At 46.0% G+C, this 20,073-nt stretch overlaps 1 long non-coding RNA gene across 1 annotated transcript in view; it reads right to left on the bottom strand.

Moving 5' to 3' along the window:
* Window positions 1-3,087: 3,087 nt before the first annotated feature.
* LOC138515908 (uncharacterized) overlaps window positions 3,088-20,073 on the bottom strand; it is a 125,015-nt gene continuing 108,029 nt past the window's right edge. The window contains exon 3 of the long non-coding RNA XR_011282181.1: window positions 3,088-3,218. This is a non-coding gene — a long non-coding RNA (uncharacterized lncRNA). The remainder of the gene's footprint in view (window positions 3,219-20,073) is intronic.

The following is a 20,073-nucleotide window of genomic DNA, read 5'->3' on the forward strand; positions in this document are numbered from 1 at the left end:
AGATCAAGGAGGAGTAGCATAGCTTTGTTTCCCTTGTCGTTAAGCTCGTCGATTTGGCCTTTGAGGTCTATTAATGCAGTCTCTGTGCCGTGCTGAGGTCTGAACCCAGATTTGCGGGAACCTAATGGTTGGTCTCAAGGTACTTTTGAATTTGAAGATAGGCCACTCTACCTATTATCTTCAGGAGGAATGGGACTGTCGTGATGGGCCTGTAATTTGTGGGGATTGAGGGGTCTAAGGTTTGTTTTTTAAGAAGGGGTAGAACCCAGGATTCTTTTAAACTACTTGGGACAGTATTGGATGAAAAGGAGGCGTTGATGAGTTTCGAGATAAAGGGGGCTAACTCTCTGGCTGCATCCTTAATTATTTTGGTCGGGCAGTTGTCGCCTTTGTAGTTTGATGGCTTTAGTGAGGCAATAATTTTTTCAGTTTCCTGAATGGAGACTTTAGAGAATTTAAATGGTGCTACGTTGGGCTTGTTTATAGGAGTGGAAATGCTTGGAGTTTCCCTGGGTGGAAGAAAGGCTTTTTTTATTGCAATGTTGTTTTGTAATGTTTATATTTTATTTGTTAGGGCATTTTGGATGTTAGTACACCATTGCTTGTCTTTAGGTACGTTATCCGATGGAGGTGCATGCTTTGGAGATTCTTTCATTGTAGACTTATTTTTTGGTTTGGATGATTTCTTTTTTGTAGTTGGAGGCACAGAGTTTGAGTTTTAATGTATTATCTTCGGTTGGGGTATGTTGCCACATGGTTTCTAATCTCCTTTTTTCCTGTCTAAGTTCTTTTAGTTGAGGGGTGAACCAGGTGTTGAGGTGAGTATGTTGTTTACTCTTGCAAGTCTTGAGTGGGGCAATGGTATCTAGGACTGTATTGCTCACCAATAGTGCACGGACAGTAATTTATCACCAGTACATCCGCAGAGCCAATACTTTGAACGCAGGTAGACAACGCAATGACTTACAGCCACACGCACACTTAGAGAGTAAGTAGCACTTATACGGCTATTTATTCATAGTTAGGCATATATACAATACAAGCATAGATCAGATATATCATAGGAAAAACAGTAAATTAGCAAGAATACATCACCATGGGCGTAACTTGACGAAACCTCATCTCGCCAGAAGCGGCTGAAAGACCCCGATAACAACCAGGCCGAGAGCAAAACAGCCCACAGGTATATCGGACCAGGGCGTCCCCCCTCCGACTGAGGTATTTGTGCTTATCCCGTCCGACCGTTGAGGGTTTCCGCATATATGCCCTCCTCAACAAGGGGTGGCAACTTCTCGAACCTTCTGGCAATGCGCTTGCGCATTGATGGGTGACCGTTGGTTGCCAGCTGGGTCAACCGACAGTAACCTCAAGGAGCAAAGCGCTTCCCTCTCCTAAACGCCCCGGAAAACCATTCCATAACTCATCTCAAAACCTTGGCGCAAGCATAGCAAACCAAAACAAACCTCGTTATCAGGTACCAGCCGGCACCTGCGGATCTTAGCTTTCCCAGCGCCGTGTCCTTGGCTGAGAAGGCCTGCATTCCAAACCCATCAGCGAATAACGTTGAAAACATGTTGTTTCGCAAAGCAAGTGCAGCTTTCCACTGAGGCATGGATAAATATCCATTATGGCTCTGAGTGCCCCCAGAATGCACTGCGCACCAGCGCCATGTTTTAGCTCGAACACCACAATCCACCCTTGGATATTTACCTTCCATAGCCCAGTGGCAAAGGAGATGGTCTTTGAAACTGCCGAAATATTAGAACCAAGTTGGGAATACATTGAATACAACAACAACAAGCTATTATGATAGCTAATATAATACAAATGCAAGCAAAAGCATAACGCAGTGTACCTCCAATATCAGGAACCCATGAAAATAACCAATCCCACCAATTCCCAGTATGCTCTTGGGACACTTGAGAAATGAGATCCCTCAAACCTCGAATATGACTTTCAATGGATCGTGAATGGTCACTTAGATTGAAACAACACATACCTTCAACTGCGTTACAACCTAAATTATGCTTCAGCAATAAGTAATCAACAGCAGCTCTGTTTTGCAAAGTAGCTTTTCTAATAACTTTGCTGTCAAGGAGTAACTCTTCTAAAGCTTGAGAAGTATGATTGAGTCCTTTTACTACTAAACATGCTAATTTGATCAAAGACTTGTACCCCCCAGCAGCTAAACCCCAAACTCCCACTAATGAAAGGGTTAATGCTAGAACCTCAGCTTCTGATAGAAAATGCACATGTGAATCACAATCGGGGGATAGACCCACAGATTCGAAAGTTGATCTTTTGCTTCGAGATATTGCTGGGTGTAAAGGAAACATCATTAGTCATAATCGAGTTAAGGCACATGGATCTCCAGAAATGTTAGCTGGAATATAAATGTATGTCATGTTACCACATGAAAAGAGCCATCCTGTTGGAAGTTTCACATGATTCAGATTACTGGCAGCTATCACGGTATGATTGCAAGACATAGTATTATTCACACTGGTATATGTGCTTGGAACTCGTGAACACAATCGTTTCTCGAACACAGTTTGATTTTTCTGTTTGGTTAAATTTAGCTGTTGGCATTTGCCAATTTCTTTAGCATTGCAGGTCATAGAGTAGCACACATCGCCTTGAGTTATATTGTAGGTTATAATACGTGTCAAGTTTCTCCATTTGCGATCCGTTTCCTGGCAAAACCTGCAGTACTCATAGACGGAAAAGGATTGTCTGATATCGGAATCTTGAACCAACGAATCATTGTGTGTGACACCAAAAATGTGCTTTAGAACTGGAACTGGCGTCGGCACTGTAACTAAACACGTAGTCAGTAAAGCTTCAGCATTGGGCACATCGGTTAAGCAAAAGTGCGTAATGTTGAGTACCTGTTGTGCCAGGTATGTCCACATATTCTCCGTTTGGGTAATCATCGGGGAATATTTTCGCCGTCCTCAAGACGCCTCTTTCATAGCTGGCATCAATATTGTTTGCACTTGCACCTGACGTGTTCGTCGCCTTCCATGAATCCATGTTGTTGGTCTGGCTGGCTTTTCGGCATCGGTATCGAGCTGCTTTCGGACATCATTGCTCCTCATCATCGGTCTCACATGGATCGTTGGCACAGATATGACATTTTTTATCCGGAGCATCATGCCGCTTGACTCTCCCAAATGGAGTCCATTTAGTTCCACAATCACACCAGCCAGACACAGGATCTACAAGGCAAACCCAGAAAAGAGATATCAGTGTTGAAAATCACTCCCTTAGGTAACATTTGTCTGCGGGCACATACTGCCATTTGTCTTTACCAGGTTCCATTACTAAGACTTCCTGGTCTTTGCCTGACGCAATAACATCTGCGGGCACTGGTGGACCACTTGGCCTTTCGACCCACACCTTTGCACCCGGTATCATGCTGTCTGAAGAGCCACAACCACGATCCCCACGGGTAGTTAACACTGTGGGAGGCTCCCCCTTTTTAATCATGGACAACTTAACAGGGATGATAATTAGCTGAACCACTCTATCACCCTTATAAATCGGTAACACTTGGTCCCCACTATTCATCAAGATGACTTTGATCTCGCCTTGGTAATCAGCATCAATGACCCCTCCCAGCACTTGAACTCCCTTCAATGCTAGTCCATATCTAGGGGCAATCCATCCCATATGCTCTGGAGGAATTTGTACCCCAATCCCTGTTTCAATCACAACAATCTCTCTTGGGTCTAATCTGATTTCTTCTGACTCGGGAGTCGCCCGATAGGGAGCTAAAGAGCCCGGGGTAATTTCCCAGTACAGTAGAGTCTCTCTAACCAGGTTAGGTTGAATCTGTAAAGCAGGAGTCATTAGTCACAACAATGGAGTCTCATGATTGTTCACCGGTCGGTTATTCAACACTTGCACCGCATCAAACACACGATCACGCCAACCTGCCAAACTGCCATCTCCAGATTTGCGTAGCTGTTCTTTCAACAACCCATTCATTCTTTCAATTAACCCTGACGCTTCCGGGTGATAGGGCACGTGGAAGAGCCACTCTATACTCTTCTCCTGGCAATAGTCCTGAATTAATTTGCCTTTGAAGTGTGACCCGTTGTCACTTTGAATTTGCAAAGGCACTCCGTAATGCAACGTGATCTGATCTATCAACTTAATGGTATTCAGTTGTGTGGCACGCTTGCATGGCAGAACCATCATGTATCCAGAGTAGGTATCCACAATGGTGCATGCATACTGACAACCTTTGCTGATTGGCAGAGGACCGATATAATCGATCTGCCAAATTTGACCTGGTAACTTTCCTCTTCGCAACGTGCCATGAACAATCTGAGGGATAGGCCTATGATGTTGGTGTTGGCACACCGGACATTGCAAGATGACTGTTTTCACTACCTCTAAAGGAATACTAATTCCTCGAGCTTGTGCCCACCTGATAGTAGCCTTTTCTCGAAGGTGCCACATTTCTGGTGAGCCCACCTGGCCAAACCCTCCAAATCGTCTTCCTGAGCCTCTGCATCCACAGATGAAATCTTGGTGTGTTCATCTGCAACAGAATTAAACCAACGTTCTAAGGAATCTGTAGCACAATGCGCATCCACATGATACACTGTGACTTTGCTTTGTGATAACATTTCCGTAATATCTTGCCACAGTTCTTTTCCCCACAATTTTTTTTGAATGAATCTTCCACCCATTCTTTTGCCAGGTTGGCAGCCACACCGCCAACCCATTCGCCACTGACCATGAATCTGTGTACAAATGACATCGACCAGGGGTCTCTTGTTTCAATGCTTGGTAAACTGCGTAAAGCTCTGCAAACTGACTGCTCTTCCCTTTCCCTGACGTCGTCAAAATCTTTTTTGTCTTGGGATTATATGACACCGCTTTCCAGCATCACTCTGTTCCCACATATCGGGCTGAGCCATCGGTAAACTAGGCATGCTCTGTGCTCTACGGTCAAATCACCATATGGTACTCCCCATTTCACGGGAGACTCGTGTTTCTCTGACACTTTCGGTAATATGTAATCTGAGGGCGGTATGTTGGCTACTTGTTCATGTAATTTTGCAACCCCACCCTTTCTTGATTTGGCTCTGTCTTGAATGTACCATTTCCATTTAATTATGCTGGCTTCCTGGGCATGTCCTATTCTGTGTGTTTTAGGAGAACTCAACACCCATTGCATAATTTGTATTTCTGGCCTCATCAATACATCATGGCCCACCGTCATTTGCTCAGTATCAACCAGGGCCCAGTAACATGCCAGCAACTACTTCTCGAACGGAGTGTATGAGTTACCAGCATCGGGCAACTTACGACTCCAAAACCCCAATGGCACACATTTCCTGTCTTGCTTCTGCCACACACTACAGTTAGCATAATTGCCTTGTACAGACACATTCAATTCCACTTCACCTTCCTTTAATGGCCATAGATCGAGCACCTGCTGCACGGTGTCTTTCGCCAACTCAAATGCTTTCTGCTGCTCTTCCCCCAACTGAAACTCATATTTCTTTCGTGTCACTTTGTAAAGGGGGGCCAGTATCTGCCCTAAATGGGGAATGTGCTGTCTCCAGAACCCAAACAGCCCTATGAACTGCTGAGCTTGCTTTTTGTTCATTGGAGTGGTAAACTCAAGTATTTTCTGTCGGGCCTTCGGCACCATTTCTCGATGCCCATTATGCCACTGAATTCCTAGAAATATCACTGTCTCAACTGGGCCTTGAATTTTGTTCGGGTTAATCTCCCACCCTTCCTTCTTCAATCCCTCCATAATGACTTCTATCTGGTTTTGCACACTGCACTCATCCTTGCCCTGAATCAAAATATCATCAATGTAGTGAGAGATTTGTATGTCAGGTTTACACGGTATCTTTTCTAAGTGCTCTGCCACCAGCCGGTGACAGATAGTCGGGCTATGTATGTACCCCATAGGTAACCTTGTAAAGGTGTACTGACGCCCGCTCCAAGAAATGCAAACTGCTCTTGACACTCTTCAGCAATTGGCACAGAGAAAAATGCATTGGCTAAATCTACCACTGCATACTAAGTCCCCTCAAACTTTTGGACATTTTCAATCAGGGTAATGGCATCTGGGACTGCGGGCACCAAGGGAGGAGTGTGCTTATTCAACTCGCAGTAATCCACCGTCATCCTCCAAGACCCATCCCCTTTTTTGACAGGCCAGAGGAGGTTGTTCCATGCGGTAGTGATAGGTCGTAACACACCCACCTATACATACTCTTTGATGGTGTCTGAAATTTCCTTGTGCCCCCCAGGAATGCGGTATTGCTTCATTGCTACCCGCTTGGTCGCCACAGGCACCTTTACTGGGGGCATCTTCAATTTGCCTACTGTAATGGGAGTACAGGTCAATGCACTCACCCCAAACTGGTACGTTTTACCTCCAAGTCCCAAAGTCAACCCTTCCAGAATGTCAAAGCCAATTATGTACTCAGGTATCGGGACAATCAACACTTGGTATTTCTGCCTAGCCAAACTGCCTATTTTCATCTCCACTTCAGATGGTACTGCGGGGGTCTCCTTCCCACCTAGACCTGTAATAGTAAAGTGTCTGCCTTTGAATCGTGTCGGATTTCCGTGAATCAGAGAGGCCTCTGCCCCGGTGTCTATCAATGCTCGTACCCCTTGCGTATTTCCTGGTCCCCAAAAAATCTTAACATTAACATGGGGCCGCCTATCCACTTTTATGCGAGCAGATGCTGCCGGAGCTTGGCCACAACCCTAGTCAAATTTTGAATGAGTGTAACCTGACTCTGCCTCTAGCATCGCACTCACCACCTTCCTCAAATCAGCATATGTCGGTTGGTACGGGGAAGGTGTCCCCATAGACCCCTCTTCCTGTTCTTCCTCAGGAGGGGCAGAAGGTGTGGTGTCCCTCTGTGGTTTAGTCACCACCTGTTTCTTAACCTGTTTGTAGCGCTCCTTGGCTGCAAGCCCTCTCTTTCTGTATAGTTCGTACATGACCCTGGTTTCAATGCCATCAATTTCTTCCCATGGCACACCATCTTTCAACAGGGCCAAAAACATGTCTTTTCCTGTACACTCGGGAGTCTCTACTTTCTTGCCTCCTGCCTTCAGTTCTTCTCTCACTACGCCCCCTCTCTCTCCCGTGACTTGTTATCACTCTTATCCCACTCCCCTAAATCTGCCAGTTGCCGAATGGCATCCACTACTTAATCTGTGGGTTTGCCCGTCATACCTACGAGTAAAGTCATAATGACACTTTTGTATGCGGGCGGTGCAGTCCTGATCACCATGTTTCTAGTTGAAACTGAGAGCGACACGGACCCCATGTGTCCTGGAGCATCTATATGAATTGCCTCTTTCATATCATGCTCTCTGACCTTTTGAATCACCTCTTTCAAAGTATACCACTTTGTTTCCTCGCTAGGCCAATCTGTGGTAATGGGGTACTTGCGGTTACATGCTTGGGCTGCTAAATTCAACAAAGACATTTGTGAAAGTTGACCATTCTCATCAGGAGGCGGCCCTGCCCTTAAGACCTCCTGTACATTAGTGTCATTGGACAATGGCAAAAAGCGCGGTGAGTCTGCAGCATCTACGAACAACCCTGCGGCTCCCCCGTCTAACAATCTCACCATCCATGTCAATAAAGGTTCCCCTGACTTTTGCCTCAAACGAGTAATGATTTCTCCCACCTCCTGTTGAGTGTAATCTTCCAGCGTGGATAAATCCACAACCCTGCCTTCAGGGTCCTGCGGGTGGGGCCCAGCACGGCGTCTTCTGACCGGCTTGGCTGCCACTGCCTTTTGATTAATTTCTGCTTTGGAATCTGACTCATTTGCCGAGCTACTCTCTGGACTTGTTGAGTCAAAGATGTCTCCATCCCATTTATCGGGATCCCAATTTACATCTGCGGTAGCGATTACCGCTGCCACTTTTCTTTGGTTGACCCCTCCCCGTCTTTTTCTATACTTATATCGGGCTACTCGGACTGCTGCCCTTTCAGCCACAGCCTGATATTTGTCAGCTTTATATTTGAAAAGTTTCATCTGAATCTGCTGCATTAACGCAATATGTTTCTCAGCAGCTAACTCTTTTTCCAGTCGCAAAATATTATCCTTCACTTCCACATTTTTCTGATGTATCTTTCGGTAGGCATGCAGGAGAACCCAACCCCGCCTGCCTATCGCGGCGCATTCCTTTCCCCTCTCTACTGAAATCTGTTGTTAACAAGACATTACTTCTGACGGATCAGCGTCTCCCACTCCATCATCCCATGTTTCACACAGCCCCGCACCGAATGCCCATAACTGAGCCAACTTATCATATGGGCTTTTCGCCCACCCTGGAATCATCACATCGGGACATTCACCGCCAGCGGGAACTCCCTTTTTCCTGAACAAACTATTCATCATTGCAATAATGTACAATACCTATATATATATATATATATATATATATATATATATATATATATTTCTTCCTACACCGCAGTCACTTGCGCAGACACGCACACACGCACAGAACAGATTAACACAGTCCAGCACTCTCTGCCAAATGAAAACAACCTTTCGCTCGCAATGTAAGCAAAACCTATCTGCGTTCAAAAGGATTCTTTAATATTTGGAACAATTCATCACAAATATCCCATCCTCGTCGCCAAAATGTATTGCTCGCCAATAGTGCACGGACAGTAATTTATCACCAGTACAGCCGCAGAGCCAATACTTTGAACGCAGGTAGACAACGCAATGACTTACAGCCACACGCACACTTAGAGAGTAAGTAGCACTTATACAGCTATTTATTCATAGTTAGGCATATATACAATACAAGCATAGATCAGATAAATCATAGGAAAAACAGTAAATTAGCAAGAATACATCACCATGGGTGTAACTTGACAAAACCTTATCTCACCAGAAGTGGCTGAAAGACCCTGATAACAGCCAGGCCGAGAGCACAACAGCCCACAGGTATATCGGACCAGGGCGTCCCCCCTCCAACTGAGGTCTTTGTGCTTATCCCGTCTGACCATTGAGGGTTTCCGCATATATGCCCTCCTCAACAAGGGGTGGCAACTTCTCGAACCTTCTGGCAATGCGCTTGCGCATTGATGGGTGACCGTTGGTTGCCAGCTGGGTCAACCGACAGTAACCTCAAGGAGCAAAGCGCTTCCCTCTCCTAAACGCCCCGGAAAACAATTCCATAACTCATCTCAAAACCTTGGCGCAAGCATAGCAAACCAAAACAAACCTCATTATCAGGTACCAGCCGGCACCTGCAGATCTTAGCTTTCCCAGCGCTGTGTCCTTGGCTGAGAAGGCCTGCATTCCAAACCCATCAGCGAATAACGTTGAAAACATGTTTAGCAAAGCAAGTGCAGCTTTCCACTGAGGCATGGATAAATATCCATTATGGCTCTGAGTGCCCCCAGAATGCACTGCGCACCAGCGCCATGTTTTAGCTCGAACACCACAAGGACCTTGGCCATACTATCATTTTAGGAATCCACCAGCGTAACTGGATCAGAGTTGCTTGGCAGGGCATTACTCACTGGAAAGAGATGAGGTAGGATGTTGTCTGGTGTGATATTTTCCTTGATCTTGTGGGGAGAGAAGGTGCCATTATTTTTTCTTTGTTTGCTTCTTTATTGAGTGTTAAGCTGAAGTCAATTCGGAAGTGGTCAGTCCAATGTTGGGGTGTAATTTTGGTAATTGTAGTTGAACAGTTTGAAGTGGCTACCCAGTCTAATGTCCTACCTTTATCGTGGGTAGGGGTGAGGACTTTTTGGGTGAGACCATGTTCATCAAACATGGTGGCTATCCTTTGAGCTTGTTTGTCATCTGGGTCGTTAAGTCCTAAGTTGAGGTTGCCTAGGATCATTATCTGTGATAGCTCTTTTGTATTGCTAGCTAGGAGGCTGGATATGTCCATTTCAAATGAGCCTAAAGGCCCTGGTGACCTGTATATAAGGTAAATGGTTAGAGTGCGACATGGGGATATGGGCAGTTTTGCTGATAGTAGTTCACAGGATTTTAGTGTGGGTAGCATAGAAAGTCTTAAATCCAGATTGGTTTTAGCAATGATAGCTAAGCCACCTCCTCTACTGTTGGGTCTGTCCAATCTTAGGAGTTGGTAGTCTTTAGATATTGCTAAAGAAAGCACTGGACCTGCTGCATCATGTAGCCAGGTTTCTGTGACCGATAGGAGGTCGAGGTTATCTGATGTTAGGATATCGGCTATTTAAGTGGCATGGGCCACGGCGGATCTAGCATTGATCAGTGCTCCCGCTATTGTAGTTGTTTTAGTTGGGTTTTGGGTATTTAAATTTGCTGGTTTAGGTTCTTTCGGTTTGGAGTCTACCGATATTTGTGGATATGCTTGTGCCGAGTTCCGAGTGGTGTTTTTAAGGTTGGCATGGCGGTTTAAATGGGTATTGTTGTTCAATTTAGGTTCGTAAAGGGAGGAGAGTCCAGCACGAAGCCTATTATTTCTATGCATAGTAGGGCATGGTGCATGTTTAACTTGGTCCATGGTTATCGATATTATTTGTAAGAGCAGCAGGAGTGCAGATAACAGTAAGGTTGTGCTGACATAGATCATGCAGCAGTTAATGCCGGTTACAGGGAATAGTATAAGGTGGTCTGAGGCCAGGTACTGGTCAGGCTAGGAGTGGTTCGCTGTAGTAGTTTAGGTTCAGGTTTGGCACAGTGGTTCTTTCTAGGTTAAGGCAAAGGCTAAAATCAGTGTGGTCACAGGGGGCTAAATACAGGGTATTCACAAATGGCTAAAATCAGCACTTTCGCAGTGGGCTAGAATAGGCATAGGCTATAGTCAATGTGCTCACATAGGGGAAGAAATCAACATTTCACAGTGGGCTAAAAAAGGCATGGGCTATGGTCAATGTACTCACAGAAGGGTAAAAAATCAACATTTCACAGTGGGCTAAACTAGGCATAGGCTATGGTCAATGTACTCACAGAAGGGCAAAAAGCAACATTTCACAGTGGGTTAAAATAGGTATAGGCTATAGTCAATGTGCTCACAGAGGGGCAGAAAGCAACATTTCACAGTGGCCTAAATTAGGCATAGGCTATAGTCAATGTGCTCACAGAGGGGCAAAAAGCAACATTTCACAGTGGCTTAAATTGGCATAGGCTATTGTCAATGTGCTCACATAGGGGCAAAAAGCAACATTTCACAGTGGGCTAAAATAGGCATAGGCTATAGTCAATGTGCTCACAGGGGGGGCAGAAATCAACATTTCACAGTGGGCTAAAAAAAGCATAGGCTATAGTCGATGTACTCACAGAAGGGCAACAAAAATCAACATTTCACAGTGGGCTAAACTAGGCATAGGCTATGGTCAATGTGCTCACAGAGGGGCAGAAAGCAACATTTCACAGTGGCCTAAATTAGGCATAGGCTATAGTCAATGTGCCCACAGAGGGGCAAAAAGCAACATTTCACAGTGGGCTAAAGTAGGCTCAATGTGGTCACAGAAGGGCAAAAAACCAACATTTCACAGTGGGCTAAAAAAAGCATAGGCTATAGTCAATGTACTCACAGAAGGGCAAAAAACCAACATTTCACAGTGGGCTAAACTAGGCATAGGCTATGGTCAATGTGCTCACAGAGGGGCAAAAAGCAACATTTCACAGTGGGCTAAAATTGGCATAGGCTATAGTCAATGTGCTCACAGGGGGGCAGAAAGCAACATTTCACAGTGGGCTAAATTAGGCTAGAGTCACTATAGCAAATGTACTCACAGAAGGGCAAAAAGAAACATTTCACAGTGGGCTAAAATAGGCATAGGCTATAGGCAATGTGCTCACAGAGGGGCAAAAAGCAACATTTCACAGTGGGCTAAAATAGGCATAGGCTATAGTCAATGTGCTCACAGAGGGGCAAAAAGCAACATTACATAGTGGGCTAAAATAGGCATAGGCTATAGTCAATGTGCTCACAGAAGGGCACAAATCAACATTTCACAGTGGGCTAAAATAGGCTAGAGTCACTATACTCAATGTGTTCACAGAGGGGCTATGTGCAATATATTCATAAGTGGCAATCAGTACATTCACGGTGGGCTGGAATAACATAGGCTAGCATCAGTGTAGACACAGCGGGGTAAAGTTCAATGTGTTCGTGATGGCTAGACATCATATGGATATTAGAGCAGAAAACGCAGAAGCACACAACCAAAAAACCTTCCTTTGTGTTACATTTCTAAAGGGAGATTAAGTTAGCTCTTTGGCCTTTGGCGAAGGCATTACCTACGCCCAATGTTTTTTCAAGTGACTGAAGGTTGTTTGTAGAGTGGCACACCCATTATTATGTCATTATCAGAGGTATAACGAAAAGAGCTGATGGGAGGATGACTTGCAAATAATTGTGAGAAAGCATGAAATAAAGTCTCTATGAGACACCATTCATTCGCTTTTGTTTGTCAAATATTCAAAGTATTAAACAAAAATAACATTTGTTGTGTGATTTAGTTGCATGTCCTGTTTGAAACAGGGCCACGATTGATTGATGTGCTAGTCCAGTGGCAAGGTTGGGTTAGGAAGGAGTGTGCAAAGTCATGCCTGTCAGCAGATAGAGCTCTTGCAAGTTGTTACCGCTTTATACATACTCTGATAGAGGAGCCACTTATGCTGTGCATAGTACCAACAGTAATGCTAATGAATGGGATGTGCTGCCAAGGAATAATGGAGGGAAAGCAGAATGGCTGGTGTAAGGAAGGCATGGTATCAATAGTAGAAACAGACCCAATGGATTCAATTTTCAAAAACCTGTATTTGGTGGTTGGGTTGGCAGAATTCCTAAGTGACCCTAACTCTAGAATAGGAATAATCTCGACCATTAAATAAATAACAAACAGTGCAAGTCAGTCTAGTCAAAATAAAAAAGGTCTATACTAAAAAGAAAAATGTGCCCTCCTTCTCAAAGTGACAGATTTGTTAAGGGAATGCAAAAGGATCTCAAAGAAATGTCAGAATGGCATAAACAACAACTCCCTTCCCCACATTCAGCACCACAGGGTCTGGAGAGGTTCCTAAAATAAAAAGTATAGGTCTATGGCACAGTTCTTTCAATCTTTCAAACCTTGGCTTACTGGCACAATTTAACAGTTCAGGCTTGGGCTTCAAGCTTCTGGTAGTTCAATCACTTCCTTAGACTTTGTCCACCTTGTCATAAATATACAGTTCCTCTTTTGAGTTTAACTTTCCCACAATTCACCAGAGGATTCCCTCTGCCGGGCTTGAGCCTGCCGCCCTTGTCACATTCACTTTCTTCATTTATCATATAGTTCTGTACAGGCTTTCCTCTGCTGGGCTCGAGTCTGTCTTTCACCTTTCACTTTATAGCACAGTTCTGCGCAGGCATCCCTCTGCCAGGCCTGAGCCTGTCTTTCACCTTTCACTTTATCACACAGATCTGAACAGGCTTCCCTCTGCCGGGCTCGCGCCTGTCTTTCTGTACGTAGGGTTCCATTCCCACGTTTTTGTCTCAGGTGTTTTTTGCACTCTCGAAGACTTTCGAAACTGCAAGGATTTTACATAGACAACTGCATGACCACTCCAACCTCTCTCTCAATACTTTTATTTGTAGTTTCACATTTTCTGTTGTTTGCCTTCTTGTCCTCTTTCTCAATTCATATGTGACACCAATACTTCTAGATATTTATAATTTCTTATTTTCTTTAGTTTGCCTTATTCACCTCTTTCAAAGTTCATGTACTTTTCCCTGTTGGCATATTAAAAGTTCACATACTTTGATTTTCCTTCATTCAACCTTCTTTCGGGATCGCAGTTACTTTCTTGCCTTTTGGTCCCAATCAGCTCAGAACATTTCACAGAGACTTTTGAATGTTGTGATTTTGCCTCACAGGACCACTCTGCTACTTTGTATCCATTCATTTTTACAATTCAGCAATTGTCCTTTTCGCTACGTGTTTTATCAGCACAAGCACAACTTTCAATTTTCAAGTTACAGTTACTTTTTGCTTTTAACACAAACAGGACTTATGTTGCCTTCGATAATTCACTGGTTGTGTTAATCAGTGTTCTTTCATCAATGCTCTTCATGCAGCAGTCAAGGCCATTTGCAATGCCTTCTCTGCTCCTCCCCAACTCCATCATTCACCCGGGAGGATTACAGGCCGCTTTCAAGTACTTTGAAGGTTTCTTTCTTCCGCTCACTTAGTTTCAGTCTTCGAACACTTACAGTTTCCCAAAAGTATGAAATTCTCGCCTGGCTCTCTCTCGATCTTCGTATTTGCAGATCAGCCCCTTGGCTTTCCGACTTCCATCGCCTGGATCGCACCAGCACCAAAAGAGCTGTTGCCTCTAGAACTCATCCTCGCTCAGACTATGCCTGTGAATGCCACCTTCTCTATCAGTTTAGGTAAAGCTGTTTTAGCTGTACACAGAGAGACAGTGTTTTTGATTTGTTCCCTCAACTCTAAAGGAGATGCTCCATGGTCCAGTCTGATGTTCCTTAATTTTTATCTATAGAAATTGATAGTTTGACCTACTCTTTGTAGGAGCCCTCCCTCAATATATGCAAAAGCAGTTTACCCTTGGAGATTAAGTAATTGATCTAATGTTTGTAGTTCACCTTTAAGTAATGGTCCTAGGTAACACATTTTTTAATTATCATCCCACCCAAACTGTACTGCCAATCGTTTGAAGTTGAGAATAAAATTCCCTAAGTCCTCACCTTATGGTTGTAGAATACCTTGAGGTAACATGGGGTTTGGCAAGAATGGCAATGTACTGTTCCAAACCTGACTGGAGACGGGTTTCTGCTTGCATCTGATGGGCCGCTAATTGGGCTAATGCGTCTTCAACAGAAACCATATTTATATAGGGTATCAAGGTTCTGTCTGACTTTTCTCCTGACTCTGAGGGGAAAAAGATGGATTCAACTTCTTCTTCTTGGGGATTGATTTAAAACAATTCTGATTCTTTGGTATCTGAACCAGATTGGAGTATAGCAGATTGAAGGGTTAGATCTGTTACCGGTAAGGCAGAGGTGGAAGGATTTCCCTTAAAGGACGGATTCCAGGGCACTACGACTAATACAAGTATGAGGTGATCTTATCTTCAGGACTATACAGTCCTATTGTTGTAAATGATAATGGGAAATGGTTAAAGTATCAAGCAACAGTTGCAACTGAAAAAACAGATCTTGGTCTCTAATGGGGATGTCAGCTTGTAAGAAAAGGGCTTTCTTTATGGTATGGATTTGGTCTGAGTCTTCAACCTGGACAATTTGTTTCTCTCTGACTGGTGTTAAAACAATGATTACCATGGGGCCTTCAACTTTAATCAATTGAATCATATCCTATTCTGACACCATTTGTAAGGAAGGCATGGTGTTAATGGTAGACACAGACACAATGGATACAAGATTCAAAAACATTTATTTGGTATTTTGGTTAGGCTGGTAGAATTCCTAACTGGCCCTAACTCTACAATGGGAGTAATATCGACCATTAAATAAATAACTGACATTCCAAGTCAGTCTAGTCAAAATAAAAAGGCCTATACTAAACAAAAATCTAACCTTGCATTCCTTCTCAAAATGACAAATGGGTTAAAGGAAAACAAAAGGAAAATAGTGTCTAAAAAAAAATGTCAGAATGGTTTAAATAACAATAGCACCACAGGGTCTGGAGCTTTCCTAAAATGTATATGTGGATGGTTTTGTTGCATTTCATAACTCACTGGTTGTGTTAATCAGTCTTCTTTCATCAATGCTCTTCATGCAGCAATCAAGGCCGTTTCCAATGCCTTGCCCGCTCCTCCCCTATTCCGTCGTTCACCCGGGAGGGTCGCGGGCCACTTTCAAATACCTTCAAGATTTCTTTCTTCCGTTCACTCGGTTTCAGTCTTAGAATGCTTACGGCTTCCTGAAAGTGTGGGATTCTGACCTGGCTCTCTCTCAATCTTCGCCTAGTTTGCATCGGCCCAGAAAGAGCTGTTCCTTCTCGTACCTAGCCTCACTCAGAGTGTGCCTGTGCGTGCCACCTTTTATTCACCTGAAAAGGTGTGCTAATGTTGTGTATGCCACATATTAATTGAGACTGATGACTGATGTGAATGTTCTTTATCTCATTTTCCACAGTTGCTGCAGCTCGTGAAGAGGGCTGAAGCATTGCTGTGGAGCGAAAGGGCAGTGGCTGTGCCACCAGACCCTGGCACACACCCCAGCCAGTCCCCATTGACACCACCTCTCCTGATGGCTAATTGGCTGGGGGAGTGCCAGTACCATCAGACGAGGCTACTGGCGGCATGTTCCAGGAAGTGATTGTGGTGGGGGACACCTCAGCAGTTGTGGGACAGGATGCAGAGACACAAGAGCCAGCGAGGCTGAAACACTCTCTGGAGTCATCAGGTATGATGGAGAAGGAGGAGGAAATTGCAGTCCAGCCCATGGGGGCTGGTGGGGGCATCAAGGAATATATTCAGGCTGCCCCCCTGGCACAGAGACATGAGGATGTGCAGTCCAATGTGGAGGTTTCTGCACAACCTCCTGTCCCAGGGCCATTAGCAGCGGCACTGACAACCTTAACCTTACTCATGAGGAGCTGGCTAAGCATCACAAGTCAATAAGCCACTTCCTGGGCCAGCTGACAACTCTACTGCTCTAGGGTGGTCTCTGTGTGCTGGCGCATGCATTGGCCCCCTCCTCCACTTCCTCTTCTGTGCCTCAGTCATCCTTTAGGAAGCCTTCCATGCCACAGAACACCACAGCCCCCTATGCACCAGTCCCACCAACACCACCCAGTGTGGTTGCACCTTCGTCCCTGACTGAGTGGAAGTCTAAGGAATGACACATGAGGTGGTCACTGAGTATTACCCAAATTGACCTTTTACAATTGACCTTTTGAACAATTGACGTAATAATAGTGGTCCTAATTGACCTTCTGCACAATTGACCGTTATTTTATTTGAGTTATTTTATATATGTTTTGGGTTGGTTTTGGATTATAAATAATATAAGGGGATTGGGTAGGGGGCTGTGGTTTTTTTTGGATTGGGTGGGAGGTTGCAGGGGTATCCCCCTGCATATATGTCATAATTGACCTTCTAAATTAGGTCAATTCTCCCAAGGTCAAATCTACCAAGGACAATTGTGAAAAGCTCAATTAGTATACAACCGGTCACTGAGCCTGCCCAGACACTGACACAGGTACAGGCAGTGGAGGGACAGCTGGCACTTTAGGTCAGTGCGGGTGCTGTGCACCCGCCGCCCCCCCCCCCCCAACACCCCTGACAAGTGCCATCCAGTTGGAGGGGGTACCTACACATCTTACACTCTGTCAGGCAGCAGCAGATGAGGAGGGTGAGGAGGCAGTTAAGGCAGGGCCATTCCACCCGAGGAGGCAAATTAGGCAAAAAATGGAAAACATCATGCAGGAGGAAAGGAGGTGGCTGAGGCAGATGGTGTGCATCAAAGCACAATATCAGAAGCAGTTAATGGTGGAGAGGCAGCGGGCTAGGGAAGCAACCATTGCCAGGCCCAGGGCAGAGGTGGCATAGAGGCAGAAAATGAGGTGGGCAGCCATCCTGGAGGATGCTTGCAAGAATCCAGAGGAGGAGGAGATGTGGATGGTTGAGGGCCTTCAAGCCCTACAGGTAAGAACAGAGGCCCATGTCCAGGAAGAGGATAAGGAGTGTGACTCTGCCCTGGTGGAAATATTGAAATACATTTGAGCCTGTTACCTGTGAATATAGTTCTATAGTGTTAGGTTTAATATTGGACTTTTATTTTATTGTCATCCCTGGACATTTTCCCTTTCCCATATTTCATCATAGCAGTGTAAATATCTTTAATACAAGTTTATGAATCTTGATACCACGCTTCTTGCAGTCTCTTTGAGCATGTGCAAAATTACTTTTTCCATGTTATCCAATTGAATTTCTTCTGTGACTGTCATGTGGGTTGGGGCCTCACTGTGGATATGTGGGTTTCGCGCATCACTCGTGCACTTGATATTTAGTTATCGCTCCCAAAGCATGGCCACCCAACCGCACACATCTGCACTCACTCACTACCTGCTCTTGCTGCACATCTGCCACTCAAATGCTGCATATTCACATGATTGATTAATCTGTCTGGCTGTACGCATTATCTGTCTCTTTGACTTGCACACTCTATGACTCTCTGACAGCCTTCACATCACCCAACCACAGGCCTGTTCTACTTGTGTCACTTGCAGGGGCTTTGCCACCCCTATCTACCTATCTGACTACATTCCTTCCTTCCTTTCTACAGTATACAATGCACACACGCTTTACAAATGAGTCAGAACAATCTATGTGGTCTCAGACTTGGGTCCTCCAAGGGCACTCAGGTACAGCGCTTTGAGGCCATGCAATTGCACATTGGCACAATAATACGTAGCATTGCAATCCATTGCTTTACTATGTCACAAGTACATGGTGTGGTGAAAGTGTAGCTGGTGCTACTTTATGATGTCCTGTTGATGTGCAACTGAGTGGGATGTACCGGAAAGTCCTGAAAGGAGCTACGGACATGGATTCTGCAGCAGTGCTAGGCCATGTGGCCGGTGTACTTCATGTTGGAGGCAGGCCAGATGAGTAGAGCTAAGTTGCTGTTCATAATTGGACTGGTAGGGTTGTAATCTACCACGGCTCGCCAGGGGTAGTGGGCAGAGGTGAGTAAGGGTGCTGGGTGGTGTGAGCACTTGAGGAGCCTGGGGTAGTGGGCAGAGGTCAGTGGGGGCAGTGTGAGGGTGGTAGACTAACCAGGCCTGTCTGGGGAAGCGGGCAGAGGTGAGTGGGGGTGATGGATGGTATGTGCACTTGAGGGGGCCGCCTGGGGAAGTGAACGGAGGTCGGTCGGGGTGGTGGGGAGCAGGGTACACTAGCAGGGCCTGCCTGGGGTAGAGCGCAGAGGTCAGTGGGGGTGGTGGGAGGAGGGTAAACAAGCAGGATCTGCCTGGGGCTTGTGGAGGACAGGGGTGTGTGGGGAGGGAGTGAACTTGCAAGGGCTGCCTAGTGGTTGTGGCAGAGGTCCACGTGGTGTGGGGAAGGGGGTGTACTTGCAGGGGCTGACTGGGGGTTTTGGCAGAGGTGAAGGAGGTGTGAGGGGAGGGCTACTGGCAGGGGGCTGTCTGGGGGTTGTGACAGGTCAGAAGGGGTCATGGAGGGGGGCATAATGACAGAGGTGTGTCTGGTGGTTGTGACAGTGGTCTGGGGTGTCTGGGAAGGGGATGTACTGACAGGGGGCTGCTTGGGGGATGTGGCAGAGGTCAGGGGTTGTAGGGAGAGGGTTGTACTTGCAGGGGGATGCCTGGGTTTTGTCACAGAGGTCAGGCAGGGTGCAAGGAGGGGGGTGTACTGGCAGGGGGCTACCTGAGGGTTGATACAAAAGTCAGGGGAGTGTGGGGAGGGTGTTGTACTGGCAGGGGGCTACCTGGGGGTTGGGCAGAGGTCAGGTGGTGGGGATGGGGCAGGGTATTGCCTGGGGGTTGTGGCAGAGGTCAGGGGGGTATCGGAAGGGGGGTGTACCGGCAGGCGGCTGCCTTGGAAATGTGGCAGAGGTCAGGGGGGTGTGGGGAGAGGCGTGTACTGGCAGGGGGATGCCTGGGGGTTGTGGCAGAGGTCATGGGTGTGTGTGAAGGAGTTGTACTGCCAAGGGGCTGTGCCTGGGGGTTGTGGCCGAGGTCAGGAGTTCTAGAGAAGTGGGTGTACTTGCAGGGGGCTGCCTGGTGGTTGTGGCAGAGATCAGGGAGGAGGGTGTACTGGCTGGGGGCTGCCTGGGGGTTGTGGCAGAAGTCAAGGGGTGTCAGGGTGGGGACGCACTGGCAGGGGGTTGCAGCAGAGGTCAGGGGAGTGTATGGAGGAGGGGTGTACTGGAAAGGGGCTGCCTGGGAGTTGAAGCAGAGGTCAAGGGGTGTGGGGAGAGTGGTGTACTGGCTCGGGACTAACTGGAGGTTGTGACTGAGGTTAGGGGTGTGGAGAGGGGGTGTATTTGCATGTGGCTGCCTGAGTGTTGTGGTGGAGGTCAGGGGTGTGTGAGGAGGGGGGTTGTACTGGC

The sequence above is a fragment of the Ambystoma mexicanum genome, chromosome 6q, assembly GCF_040938575.1.
Source record: "Ambystoma mexicanum isolate Mex_15411 chromosome 6q, UKY_AmexF1_1, whole genome shotgun sequence".
Classification (NCBI taxonomy): Eukaryota; Metazoa; Chordata; class Amphibia; order Caudata; family Ambystomatidae; genus Ambystoma; species Ambystoma mexicanum.